This window comes from Magallana gigas, chromosome 1 (assembly GCF_963853765.1).
Source record: "Magallana gigas chromosome 1, xbMagGiga1.1, whole genome shotgun sequence".
Taxonomy (NCBI): domain Eukaryota; kingdom Metazoa; phylum Mollusca; class Bivalvia; order Ostreida; family Ostreidae; genus Magallana; species Magallana gigas.
Window position 1 is genome coordinate 19,070,457 of NC_088853.1, and position 13,202 is coordinate 19,083,658.

General features: G+C 34.1%; 2 long non-coding RNA genes across 2 annotated transcripts in view; both read right to left on the reverse strand.

The window, feature by feature from the left end:
- The window catches only part of LOC136274152 (uncharacterized), a 44,358-nt gene that overhangs the window by 4,931 nt on the left and 26,225 nt on the right, over positions 1-13,202 (reverse strand). The gene's annotated exons all lie outside the window — the stretch shown is intronic.
- LOC136275468 (uncharacterized) lies at positions 9,376-12,469 on the reverse strand. Its single transcript, XR_010714051.1, has 2 exons — positions 11,923-12,469; positions 9,376-9,672 (listed from the first exon to the last, which is right to left on the reverse strand). It is a non-coding gene; the product is annotated as an uncharacterized lncRNA (long non-coding RNA).

Below are 13,202 nucleotides of genomic sequence, written 5' to 3' on the forward strand. Positions count from 1 at the left end.
CATAAAATCAAAACAATTTTTTAATCATTTGTTTACTAGATGTAAATTCTTGTTATTTCCCATACAATTGTACAAATAAATATTAACCATTCAAGAAGAAAAGAACGTCTTTTACACGCATTCAGCGCGCAGAGCACGCCGTGGACGCGCGGTAAAATCTCCTAGCACGTCATGAGCGCTCGGCGGAGACTCAGCGAGAGCGCAGTTAATCGCCAAGTAGAACTCCATGGAAACGCAGTTACACGCCGTGGGAGCTCCGTAAGAACGCCTCGGTCGCCGTCAGGACGCCGTGACAACTCCACTTGTAAAATTTTCAAATAAAACTACATTTTTCTGAATTTTCCTTGCGATCCTACGGCGATTCAATGAATTTTACAATGCCGTGAACACGCAGCTTGGTGTGACAGGGCCTTTACATGCGTGAAGAAATCATAAAGTACAGCGCCACATAATTGATATGTATCTAGGTTTTTGTAAGGTTGATCCAAAATAAATTTGCAAATAAATTAACACTGATGGATTTTGTAGGGAAACGCCAAAACTGGGAAGGATCCTTTTCATTGAATATAGTTAAAAACGTGAGAATCCGAGATATGCAGAAATGTGGAAAGTTCTGTGACTTTGGTTAATTGCTTGATTCACGATTACTTTGATAAATGTTCCAGTATCTAACAACTGCTGTAAAAGTTCTAGGTTATAATATTCTGTCAGCAAATTCAGAATATCGGGTATAAGGCGGGTTAAGAAAATCCGGTTTGGTAGAGTTTTGTAATTAAGAAGACAAATCGTCAAAGGAAGAAGGATTTTTCTTTTGTCAATTTTAAAACTGACCGGAAACACACCAAAAAGGCTTTCAAAAATATCTGACCTTATTCTGCATGGTATATTTTGCACCATTTAAACACTGAGTGTTGGAACACTTGTAATCGTTGACTACCTTTTGCTGACATGTTATTCCAAAGGTCGCAGCCGTAAAGCACAGAAGGTCCTACTACAATTTTGAACATATGTGCCGTTGTCAGTGGATTAAGGTAGAGAGATCCGATATCTGAAATTGCGTAAAAGGTACTATTGCACTTACGACACACAGTATTGATTCTGTCGGAGAAGTTAAACTTGTTTTTCACTAGGATACCTATGTGGTTGTGTGTGTCTTGGGGAGGGAAAATCTAAATACCTACATACTTCATTTGATCTGAGTTTGGTTTTCATTTGTAGGAGTGAAATTCGAGGACGCGCGACTTAAACGCGTTAAATTGAAACTGCCACTTTATGCAGCGATATTAAGCGTGTTTTGTAGTGATCGTTAGGCGTTAATCCAATGCACGAGATATCATCCGTCAATGAAGGGCAGTTACTTGTAAAATTTAGTATCCATGTGTTATTTGGCGACTGCTTAAGAGTTTAAGGGTGTATTCTTGTCATCAATTTTTACCCCAAGTTGGTCTCCATATATGAACATGTCGTGAAATTCAAACTTTTACAATTTTCAACAAAACTGCTAAAATAAATCAAATGAATCATATTTTACACAATAAACCCTTATTAAATGCATAAGTGACAAAAGAATAGGTAAAATTATGTCATTTACGACATACCATAGTCGGCACGAACAACAATATGGAGAGGGAAATCCGAAAGGAGAAAGGGTCGCTTCGTTTCAAAGCGATGTGAACAGCAGTACGAGTCGTCCGAAAATTACAACTGAGAGATGAGGAAAGATGGGGAAACAATTCAAACAAAATAATCGCCAACACAATTATTTTAGAACTGCAACTTACGAGCGAAATGAGTCAGAGGAAATTCCAGTAGAGAAAATCGAGATAGTTTACAGCAAAAATGTAAGTCGTCAGTGCTTTTAGACTTAATATAGTTAAAATGGCAACGTTTATGTTACACTTTGTCCATCATATAATTTTTTTTTCAAACTCAAGTATCGCATATATATGATCTTATAGATCAAATCATCACCATTACAACAAGCAGGCGATACATGTGTATATGGCGGCCCATGCGGTTACCGAAATGGCAATTTTATGAGAAACACAACATTTGAATGTTTATATAGTAACTATTTTCATTTTATTTTAATTGTCGGCAAGTCTACAACAGAAATAAACCTTGCTAATAAACAGGGGATCATAGCTGGAAAGTTATTCTTCAGTTTTATCATTTTTAATAGTGTCAATTTAAGTCAAATGCAGTTTAAAAATATGAAAGGGGACAGCTTATCTACAAATCAGTATTGATTTAATGAGGGTTTCTTTTTAAGATGTTCCTCTAAATATATTCTAGCCAGTCAATAGTTTAAAATAAATCACTGGTCAATATTTTTTCTCAGAATCTTACATTTAAATTATAATTGACTGTCTGTTTTCATGTAGAGCTACATTTGTATATATATTTATAGTAAAGAGATACAACAGAGTCTAAGAAATTAAAGCATTGTATGTAATACTTTATGCAGCACTAATACAATATAAGTCACAATAAATATTAAATGTGACAATTATTAATTTGTTACACAATGGCATGGACATTTAACCTTTAAAATGTTATTTTTTCTGCATATCTAGTCTAAAGGGGAAAACTAGCAAGTTAACAATAATTTTGCTTATCATGTAATAATTTTTGTTTAACAGGTGGTAATTGCCACATTATCCAGATAGCTGCAGCATGATGAGAAGATCACTGGCACTGTTTTGTCCAGACAAAATTTCCAATTTCTTCCTCTGCATCTGAAGTGACAGTCATAACTGTGAAAGGTGGTCAATGTTCCACAGAGGCAAACCTGTTCAATCCAGCAAATTTCCTCTGCTTTAGAGTACTTCATTGATTCAATTGACAAGGAAATTCAGCCATCCTTACTGGGCATAGCATCAAGTCTTACTGGGAATAGCATCAAGTCTTAAGACAGCCATGTTTTAGTCAACACCATGTAAGCAGTTGGAAAGATGGATGCTTTTAAAAAACATGTTGCAGGATATTTTGATACAAACCTTTTGTTGATGTCACAATTCCCAATGTTGCCATCCTATACCCAACATACTTTAGTTTCATCTTCTTAGATTGTAACTATGCTGCTCATGATGCTTTACAAGATGTCATATCCCTTCAAAGACTTGATCAATCAATTTTGATTCAAGAATAGTTAGAAGGCATCATTCTATTTGCTAAGTGCAACTTTTTCACATGAACATTTGTCAATGAAGAGAATCACGAAGTGTACGGATAGAAAAATAGCTGCCAGTGACTTGAACTATGCAGTTCTAAAGCTAGCATTTAGTAGAGGAAGAAGGCACACAACAAGTTTTGTCAAAAGAGTGTGGAAGTGGACCAAGAGTAACAAAGTCATCAAAGATCAGAACATTCGCTTGCTGAACATTTTGGATATACTTTTATAAGTGATAGTTAAAGCTCATTATATCAGAAGTGATAGTTAAAGTTCATTTTATCAGAAGTGTATATACTGCCTTTGATTTTCATTATTCCTGAACTAGTTATTAGTTCCAGTACATGTATGTACTGTATGATGTAACACAACACAACACAACCCCCCCCCCCCCCCCCCCCCTCCAAAAAAAATAATCCTGATAAAGAAAAATTGATAAATTCTACTGATAGTATATTTTGAATCACTCATCGCTATGAAGTGTTCAATTTATGTCTATATTCTAGCTACTTGAATAGAATGATTTTGTCATTCAGGGAATTTTCACAAAACAAATGTTTTTCAACTGATCATATGAAGTAATGTGCAACTTTTTATATCAATAGACAAGAGAGTATTGTATTGCAACCATATATTGATGTGTGTTCATTTACAATATAACCTAACAATTTATTAGAATATATCATTCATATAATTGTATGTATATGAACTATCAATATATGCTCTGACCTAGAATGCATATATACTGGTTAAAACTTATTGATCAGACATCAATCCATTTTGAGGTTGCAGTTTTTTCATTCCATGTCATCATTGCTTGCATTTATTGAGAAAACACTGTCAATCAAAATCTATGCATCTAGCTGCTTTTTTTTCAAAGAAAAATATCAAATGAATTTTTAATTTCATAATTATTACATTATTTTAAAGACTTTGATGAATTAGAACATATAACTAGAGCAAAGCTCGTTGCAAAGCAACGAGTGGGTCTTCCGTTAATGTCGGAAGTAAAGCCGGAAGTTCCTGTAAGAAGAGCTCTTAAACCAACAACAAGAGTAACTAAAATAAAAAGATGAAAAAAATCGAATTATTCCTAGTACGACTTAACAAAATCCGAATGATTTTAAGTACAAATTAACAAAAACCTTTCTGATTTCAAGAACGACTTGACAAAAAAATCTGATTGTGTTCAAGCACGACTTAACAATTATTTTTGGTACGAATTAATTTTACTTTGAACATTACGCTATTTTTTAAACCAAGGACGCGGAATCAAAATTTCCGGAAAAAATCAATTTTTGAACCCCGATATCTCTGTAATGCATTGTTTGATTTTCAAACGGATTTCAGATTTGAATTCACCATGGCAAGTTCTATAAGACTGTAGTATTGTCTTATTTTGTTCAAAAAAATGAAAATTTCCAAAAAATGGAACTGCTTCCGGTTTTGAGCAAAATTGATGAACACAATTTTAAACCCCCCAGTACATTATAGAATTGATACATCTATCACCAGTAAAAATTTCAAAGCGATATCTTTAAAGTTAAAGGAGATTTCTTCCGGACAAAATCACTTTTTGTAAATTTAAAAATGGCCGCCAAATTTGAACGGAAGTGCTGTAAATGCTGAAATTTTATTATCTTTGAGGCACGGTAACTTTACAAACGCTCTGAAAATTTCGTTGAAATCGGATGAAAACTTTTTGAGATATAAAGCCGAGAAGGAGTCAGAAAAAAAAAAAATAATAATAACTAGAGCAAAACTCGTTGCAAAGCAACGAGTGGGTTTTCCGCTAATGTCGAAAGCAACGCTAGAAGTACGTCTAAGAAGCAGAGTTCTTAATCTAGTAACAAAGAAGCCTAAGTACAAAAAGATTAAAAAAAATCGAATGATTCTTGGTACAACTTAACATGATCCGAATGTTTTTAAGTACGACTTAACCAAAAACCCTTAACCATTTCAAGAACGACTTAACAAAAAAACCAATGTGTTTAAGTACGACTTAACAAATTTGACTTCATTTTAGGTACAAGTTTACTTTACCTTGAACTAACATCTTTTTTCTTAACCCAGAATGCAAAATTAAAATTAATGTAAAAAATCAATTTTGTTTAAAACATAATTCTGAGCAACTTTTCCTCTTCACTGCTTTTCAAAAGGTTGACCTTTCGTACTGTGTGCTCGTTGCGTCATTAATTGTCAGAAACTTATCGATGTTAAGTTTACTTTACTGTACTTCTGTGAATATTTTCTAATTACTATGAACCAGACAACATTGAAATGGTGAACATTTCAAAGGGCCCCGCTTATGTTATTTCAGAGAATTCTGCTTTGACCTTGACCTATAACTTGAAATTTTTCCAGCTGGCATAGAACTTTTAATTCAATTTCATTCCCCCTAACATACATGCATTTTTGTTCAATCTGACCAAGATTAAGCATATTTGGAAAATAATCTACTATTTAAAACTAATTTTAAAAAGATCTGCTATGACCTTCACATTGACAGACTTGGTTCAAGGTCACTGCACGCCATTAACCAATAAACTCTGTAAAGGTAAAATATTAGCCAAATAGGGGCTAAAAGGAGAGTAAATCTATGCTCTTAAAATATGGATTTTTGTGTGATCTGATATGACCTTGACTCTTCATCTACAAATATCATTCGAGGTCATTGCATATATTTTGAACAAAGGCATCATGTGGGTAAAGTATGAGGCTGAATGGAGCAAAGGGAGAGAAGATATACTCCGGACAAGGATTTTTAAAAATATAATTCTGATATGACCTTCACAGTTTCTTTTCACTGAAAATAGGTTCAAGGTCACTACACACCCTTTCACCCTTTACTCAAAAGCTCTGCTTATGTGAAGTCTGAGCCAAATAGGGGTTAGTAGAAATTATATATGCTCTCAAAAAAGGATTTTTGCATGATCCGATATGATCTTCACCCGTTACTTAGAAATTTCATGCAAGGTCACTGCACATCGTTTAATCATAGAGACACTCTGTGAGTATTAGCCAGATTGGACCAAAGGGAAAAAAGATATGCCCCAGACAAGGATTTTATATATATAATTCTGCTATGACCTTAACCTTATACCTAAAAACATGGTTCAAGGTCACTGCACATCCTTCAACCAAAGGAACCCTGTGGATGAGGTATGAGCCAGATTGGGCCAAGGGGAGAGAAGCTATGCTCCTGTCAAGCCATCTCGGATGGACAGACTGACAAATTGATCACTAGAAGGCGCCCGCATTAACATGCCTTTTTATCTAAAATAGTATCCATGCTATCTGCCCATGGTGAATAGTCATCAAAACCATTCATTAGCAGAATTTGATTTCCCTCCTTTTTAAGGTGGTATGGGACATCTGTCGATATTAATGTGGATTAAAGTACTATATAATTGAAAACTTTTCACCGGTTTAGAATTTTCAAATTTTACAATATTTAACCAAAAAATAGCTTTTAAAAATATTTGAAAAGGTAAAAATTGTAAAAACCCCAGCGGGATTCGAACTCATGACTTATAGGTTCCTAGTAAACCCTCTAACCCACTGTGCTAAGGAGTTAGGTGACCATTTTTGAGAAGAAACTACATGTACTTATAATATGTTTTACGGTGCTACCGTTCTGGCGAGCGCAGCAAGAATTACACTTACTGTACCTTGCATCATTGTCAACTTATAGTTTTAGGTATCAACGAACGTCAAAGAATTTTTGAGAGAGTATTGCTCTACAATAAGTATGCCAAAGGTACTAATTTTAATGGTTATGATACATACAGCGCAACCCCCTACCCAGAGAGAGAGAGAGAGAGAGAGAGAGAGAGAGAGAGAGCACCCTGTACCTGTTTGTAGGTGTGTAATTTCCCACTTTTAAAATTAATGGTCTGACTATATGCAATATCTACATAATTTTTTTACCTGTTTATTTTTTTATTTTATTCCTTTTTATTTAGTTCAAAAAGTCCTATTGTTTATTTCCTCCCTACTCATATACTTACCTGCCTACTGCATGTACATGCATGCACAATTAGTTTAAAAATGGATCGATATGGCAGTAAAGCATGGCTCTTGCTAGTATATATATATAAAATCTCTATATTAAAAAAAGATGAAAAACAAATCATATGTCAATGAGGAATGTGTCGCAGACTATACTGAAATAGCCAGTACACTCATTACAGATGTTTGATCCACCTCTAAATTTATCGCGGGAAATATAGCGCGAGTGCACTGTGACGTCATCCATGACTTTGTTCGTCTTTGTTTACGTTTCTCGACTCAATACGAAGGTATGGAAGCATGTATAACAAATCTTCTGAGTCTCGCCAAAGCTTATGCGGTACTCAAAACGTGTCTTCAAACCTTAAGACACCGTAAATTACGAGTTAAAAGTCGGCCATTTTTGGCATAGCACCACGGGTGAAAACATTAGAGAGCATTATGGGACGTAGACAAAAAATTTTGTTTGATGAACTGTAGGTTTAGCTCGTTCTTTTTCCCGCGCACACTGGTTCTTAGAGCTCGCTTCGCTAGCCGGCGCTGCGCGCCGGCGAGCTGCGCTCGCTATAATTACACTTTATTTTATTGTTTATTTCGATAAACAATACGTCACAACATGGAAGTGTCCCATATCACCTTAAACTCGGAACACCTCTGACCTAATAAGATCGCCGCATTAAATACAAAGTTTGATTTAACTCTAATTTGTTTATCATCAAGAAATTCTGCATCGCTGACAAATAAAGTTTTCTTCTGTATAATGAAATACCAATTAACTGACTATTCGGACAATAGCAAGTTTATTGTCCCATTCAACAGCTACTATTTCCCTTGGCTTTGCCTCATTTAATATTTGCTGTCTTGGGGGACAATAAACTTGCTATTGTCCTCATACCCAATAAATACTAAATAGGCATATAATATCCTATCCACCTACATTTCATGTTATATAACCCCCCGTTTGTAACCTTCAATTTCACTGTAAAGTCAACATATCTGTCATAGCCGCAAGTTTCACAATTTATTTCTGCTTCTCATGTACTTAAAATTAGGGGCCTTAATATTGCTTACCAATTCCAACAAGAGACATCCCTCTAACTATTGGTAATCATTAAAATTCATTTCATGAATCTACGCAACAATGATAAACCTTCAAGTACAGTCACTCTCAATTTTACAAAAATATTATCGGTACTTTATCCGAAACTGTTCCTTGTATCTTTAACTTAGTACACTAACATTTTTATGAAAAGACGATTTGTCTTAAAATAAGAAAGCTAATGCAATTCTGAGAAAAAGAATACCACATATTGCCAATTCCATTGAGGTTTAATAAAAATATGGCCATTTAAGTGAACCCACCATTTCCAATTTCCTTTAGTAAACACAGATTTACAGGGTTCTCCATAGTAAAACATCTTTTATCTGACCTTTTAGAGGTCAACTTTTGTTCAACCACCTTTAAAAAGAAACCTTATTCAATACAACATATGCCTACATGATATAATCATGATAAAAGCTTCACATCACTTAGAAATACCCTTACATGTATACCCCCCACCCCCCAATCTTTTGATTTTCATAAAAAGTCATGGTTTGAAATGTTTTACCTAATTTTATGAAACATGTGGCAATTTCCTTGAGTCATTTCTCACACATATTTGAAAACAATCATCAATGATTCTAAAATGTGATCTTTATTTGTTTATTGTATGATTTGTACCATTTTAATTAACAAATAGACAGCTGTCCTGCTTGTGATTTCTTGTTTTCCTGAAAAAAGTAAGCTAACAATCATATTTAGTGAATATCTAATCTATTCTGATTTCTAGTCTTCTTCTAACCATGCTAAAACAGTAAGTTACAACCAACAAGTTAGACATCTGCCTTAAATTAGAATTAAATTCAAACACACCCAGGTAGCTGGAGACAGAGTTGATTTCAATGAAAAATGTTCAAATTTGACATGTTTTTCTACTTTTTTATGCATATATACCTTAGAAAGGTAGAAATAGGTTGTTTCTTGTTCATTTCAAAAGTAATTATCATAGCAGATGTTATTTCAAAGTCAAATGTACATTTACATATCCTACATGTAATCTTAATGCAGACAATTAAATGGGGGGGGGGGGGGGGGTTCAATTATGAAAACACATCTAAATATCTTTATGAAATAAAAAATAAAGGAAACATAATTGTATACTTTTATTGAAAAACAAATTTTCACAGCAATTATGAATTTCTTTAAACAGCCTTAATTTTGTTTCCATAATTTCTTATCAAACACAAACCACAACATGGCATGATGCTTTCTTCAAGTTCCATTATTGTTCATGCATTATCGGATTTAATTTGAATTACCAGTAAATAGTCTGTAGAACACAAGGAATATGCATGTGGATAGAGGTGACAGGTTAATCTCAGGAGCTGACCCACAAGAATCAACAGGTACCGGTTAAAGCCATGTGGTAACAAGAGTCTGTTTTGAGCTGAAATAAATAAAAAAAATAATAAGCTGTGTTTACATACATGTACTAGTAATAGCTGTGTTTACATTAACATATGCATAGTATTTCTGTAAAAAATACACTGACCATGCAGTGTAATAAGTATGACATATCCCAATACATGACATAACATTTAGGCAGTACAAGATCAAAAATTTGCATATCAAGTCATAATATAATATTAAAAAATTTTCATAGGTATAAACACTTATCAAATTGAGAAAGAGAGAGAGTTTGAGAGAGAGAGAGTTTATTACCATACTTGTAGTGCAACAGTCAATATTTCAATTCGTAAATTACAAACGAATATTACCCACCGAACAGCGTCAAAGTACATGTACTGGTATTAGCTTCTGGTATACCATTTTTTATCAATTCTACTGTGTATTTTTTGTTTGCAAATAAATTTAGCGAGGGTTTTTGTTTATTTTCTTATAAATTACATGTTTTAAAAACAATACTACGTGTAATAAGCATAAAACATGTATGAGTAAACTTAATGAAGAATTTTTAATAGATTATTTTTCAAAGAATGTGGTACATTACATGTATGTCAATCTTTATAAAACTAGCGTATATTTCGTGCGCCATAAATTGCAAGTTTTTTGTAAATATCATTTACTTGCATGATAGGTATATATGGTCTAACCAAAATTTTCTTCATAAAGCTACAGCTGTATGTACCACATATATGTTTTGTCACAAGTATACATTTTAAAAAAAAATACCCAAATTCCAACAGTTTAAATAAACTCAACTCATTCTCTGATAAGTTCATTGTGTTTTGTGCGTGCATATCTTATTTGTCTGCTGCAACAGCAGCCAATCAGTGGTAAGCTGAATCCACAAAAAGAAAGTTTGTGTTTTAGGAGCGGGTAAATTGTTTATGCGACACTGTCAAGAAAACCACACCAAATAATAACAAGAAACATAAATATTCACTTAAATGTATTCTGTTGTAAAGTAAAGGTTTTTAACACTTATTGCATCTTGCAAAACATGTGATGACCTTAATCATCTGTCTTATATCTGATATACATGTATATGTAAAAGATGGGAGAAATAACGACGGAACAAAGTGGGATTCGAACCTGGCCCTCTGAATCTCTAGTCAAGTGCTCTACCAACTGAGCTACATGTATCTGGCACCGGTATTCAAACCAGTCTGACCGTCACATTCCTCCCCCTTAAATGATCTTCACCCTCGAAGATCATCCCTGGCAGGATCGAGTTAACCTGTTAGTTCCAGGGGTTGGTCACAACACCAATATTGTAACAGGATGGGAGAAATAATGAAGGGATTTGAACCTGGGCCCCCTGAATCTCTAGTCAGGTGCTCTACCAACTGAGCTATCTGGCACTGGTATTCAAACCGGTCTGATCGTCACATATATAAAGAATTATTTTAAACAATGTTGTTCAATTAAAAATAACACTCGCAACCTTCAGTTTTTGTCTGTAATTAATCAATATTGGCGTGCGATCAGTTCTCGCCGAGTACCATTTCTCACCAGTGCATTGTTACGTCATTTTATCAACACATAAAATTATATACGAAAATATGATGTAACAGTGCAGCAGCGAGAAATGGTCCTCGGCGAGAACTGCTCGCACGCCAGTACTGCCAGTAGTCAGATTAAAAAAAGAGAATAAAAAATTACATTTAAAACATTAACAAGGACAATTTAAGTACACATCATAACTGCTAAACAAGAAAAATTATGTGAACTGGTAGAATGGTAGGCATAGTTCTAACTTGTAACCTACATGTACAAGTACATGTACCGGGTACCCGTTGGTCTGCTATACCTCTTTAATGATACAATGATCGGCATCATAAAGATATTAAAGTCATGTTTTAACTCTGAAGTCTGAAGTATACAATTTTATTTACTTGAAGTTATGTCTACAGGGTATTCATGACTACATTTGGAGTCCTCTGCACAAGAATATATGATATGTTTCTAATTAGACCCTGCTTTGAATTTTGAGTTAAAAATTCACAATCTGTTATTTTTTTAAATAGATAAATTCATTTACCCTTTCCAGTCCCCCATGAACCTCGAGCGAGTCTAAACACCCATGAAACATGTAAAAATTACACGTTAGTAAACAAACACCCACACCATAACAAAAACATCTAACAGTGTGCACGTACTTACATGTACATCTATACTATATACTAAATTTTAACCATTTAACAAGAAACTTTAAAAGGAGTAAAAGCCTCACCTTCTTCAGTAACATCCACATAAATCACACACTTTAATGTCCATCTTTTCTCCTTTATTACTCGTAGCTTATCAACGGCTGATCGTCGACAGAAGTGTGGCTGTCAGAATTTCCTCGTAAACGATTCACACGAGAAAAATATCCTCCTTAAACAAATATGTAGTATTGTTCCCTGTGCATGTTCATATGTTTCACAGCAAATTGAAAATGCATGTGTACACCGAAAGAATACACAACTTCTCTTCTGCATTACGGCTCTCTCTTTTCTACAATGCCGTTCGTTACTGTTTACATTCAGCGCGCGCGCGCGGGGGTCACAAACAGGGGCGCCCCGACAAATAGTTGCACAAAGAACGTTTAAATGTGTGTTCATTGAATTCATAAATGATATAGATGAAAAAAATGAAATTGAATCACAACAATTTATCTAAGACGCAACACAACGTAATGCAGTAAATGCCTGGGCCTTAATGTGGCATTTGTTCGCTTGTGTGTCTGTGTAGACATATTAACTCGTTCATGTACTAATCTCACATATTTGTTTTATGAAATTTGAAAAAAAATATAGGACAGAACTTGTTTAATTTGATACCAAATGAGATTATTTAATATATTAACAATAACTAAATTAATTTTTTTTCATAAAATGATAACGATTTTTGCTATCAGAAAAATACGTGTATGAGCTGCTGACCCCTAATTATAGGGGCCAGCCCTTTTTTCTTAATTTTAGATAAAAGCTCTCGTTATTCTAAACAACTTTTGTTCTATATGTATTAACAAAATATTTTTAGTTTAAAGGTTATAATACAAAAAGCAACAAAATTTCAGCCCCGAAAAAATCTTAAACTTTGGCGACAAATAGCTCAAAAACTAACATAGAAATTACCAAAATTTTCATGCCAGCAAAATTATAAAATGTTACCGACAATTTCGCCAAATTTCATGCATCTATCATCTGTAGTTCCCGAGATCAACTCTGGACAAAAGACCCCCCAATTTTCAATTAAAGGGCAATAACTCATAACCGGAAGTGAATTTTAAAAATTTGAAAAAAACGTCTAGAGATATTAATATCATCTACGTACCCTGAAAGTTTCATAGCAATCAGACAAAAAATATTCGAGAAATCTCGTGCACAAAATTTGCGGGAAAAAAAAAAAATAACTAGAGCAAAGCTCGTTGCAAAGCAACGAGTGGGTTTTCCGCTAATGTCGAAAGCAACGCTAGAAGTACGTCTAAGAAGCAGAGTTCTTTATCTAGTAACAAAGAAACTTAAG